Consider the following 2,154-nt stretch of genomic DNA (forward strand, 5'->3'; position numbering starts at 1 on the left):
GTTGTAGTAGTAAAGATTCGAACTCTAAGACTTGTTAAGATTAATTTTAAAGGAATAAAATAGAGAGTTACTGGGTCTAGGATTCGGCCAAACTCATATCAATAGGTTCAATTGTTCATTCTCAAACAATTATCGCTCGACAAATAAAACAACATCGACTCTGATTCTTGCCAAGGTAGATTCTCCAAACATTAATTATAAATCGTAAGCATGGGACATCAAACATCTAAGCAAGCATGACCCATCTAATAAAATAATAACTAATTTTTTCAAATCATAATTCTATTTTAATTAAGTGCAAAAGTCAAATAGAAAATAAAACAAATTCACCCAAGTATGAAGTCCGGCTTCCTCCGTTGTCCCAGTGATGGGGTCTAGCTCATCATGTTGTTGGAAACACGCTCAAAAATCATTATTATTGCTCAAAGGGTGTTTACAAATGATGAAAAGGGATAAATAATTCAAAACCGGGTTTGTAACAATTATATTTGTTACAAACCAGAGAACTACGACCCTCGGCTTGGGTCGTTACCACTGTAGCATATAAGACTGTCTGGCGACTGTCGTATTCAATGTAGTATAAACGACTGCTTGTGTGGGTCAATGTTCTTCGTTCTTCACTGTTTTTCTGCTGCTGATGCAGAGTCCCCCAATCACTCTATATCCTTCTAGGATTCCCAACAACTTATTTCTACCCATAGCGACTCCAAATCTCTAGAGTAAATGAAAAATATTTTTGATTATTCTCCATGCAAGGTACGGGTATTTTCTTCCTTTTTTTATCTCCTCACACGCTCTGCTGGTATTGAATGTTTCAATTACTTTGATACACGACTCTTGAATGAATTGAACTCCATCCAGCCACATGCTACCACCAAGAATATCTCAACAAAATACCAAAAATATCTCTCGAGAATATTCTTTCACTGTTTCAACCAATCTCCACGTTGCATCCATATTTGATCAATTCCAACACACATACCTTCCCTGTTTGAATGAAACAGGTCATTCTGCAACCAATTCCGACCAAAAATTCGATTAAATTTCAGCCAAATCACTTCCACAAATACACGCAGATGCAGTCAAACCCGTGAACCCTGTTTTCTTTGGATCCAACTATCCAACCAACCTGGATTGATTCTAAGACCCTTACCGGCCATGTTTCACCTAATGGAGTTATCCCAAACAAGTATATCCATTAAATCTCACTACAAAGCTTCGAATTCTCATACCATAATTCTGGTCCGTGAAGAACAACTTTCCCGCCAAAACTGTGTTGCTTCAGATCCATGATTCTAGCAAACCCAGCCAAAGTTTATGAATTCCATCAATCATACCAACCCTGTTAAGCTTTAACAGACTCACCCAAGAAATTTCAGCGATTGAATCTCATTATTCACACCACAAACACAAACCCTAATTCTGTTCCGTGAAGTTCAAAATTTCCCGCCAAAACTCAAAATTTGAATTGTTGAAAATGAAGTGCCCCTATCCTGAACTGGGATGCGAATAGCAGATGCCTTTTGGGGTGACCTGGGGTGCCCCTTAGTAATTGAGGTGCCCCTTATCCAACGGTAAGAGTCCGAATAACACGTGTCCTCCGGGTACAAAAACCACTTTTCGAGCAACTTTCTCCAAAAGAGCTTATTTCACAAAAACACCTAAAAATAAGTTTATTAGTGATAAAATGAGTCCCAGCTAATGTATTTATGGGTGAAAATGTGTCGCACTTTCGCGCTCATCAAATTCCCCCACACTTACATTTTGCTAGTCCTCGAGCAAAACAGAAAACTGACCCGCTACACAGCTGGTCATATAATAAGAGACATAGACAGACCCGCTACACATCTGGTCATAATTTTTTTTTTCTTAAGACCCGCTACACAGCTGGTCATATAATGCAACAAAAAAGAAAAGACCCGCTACACAGCTGGTCATAACCCTAACAATCATTTTTTTATATAGACCCGCTACATAGCTGATCATTTTTTATTTTTTTTTGGAGACCCGCTACACAGCTGGTCATAACATGCAAGGAAATTCCTGAAAAAGAAAAGTAAAACGTTAACCACTACCCCACACTTAAACATTACATTGTCCTCAATGTAATTGAGTCATCCAATGCAAAATTTAAGATGGGAAATCCATAAGATG

Source organism: Papaver somniferum, chromosome 3, assembly GCF_003573695.1.
Source record: "Papaver somniferum cultivar HN1 chromosome 3, ASM357369v1, whole genome shotgun sequence".
Classification (NCBI taxonomy): domain Eukaryota; kingdom Viridiplantae; phylum Streptophyta; class Magnoliopsida; order Ranunculales; family Papaveraceae; genus Papaver; species Papaver somniferum.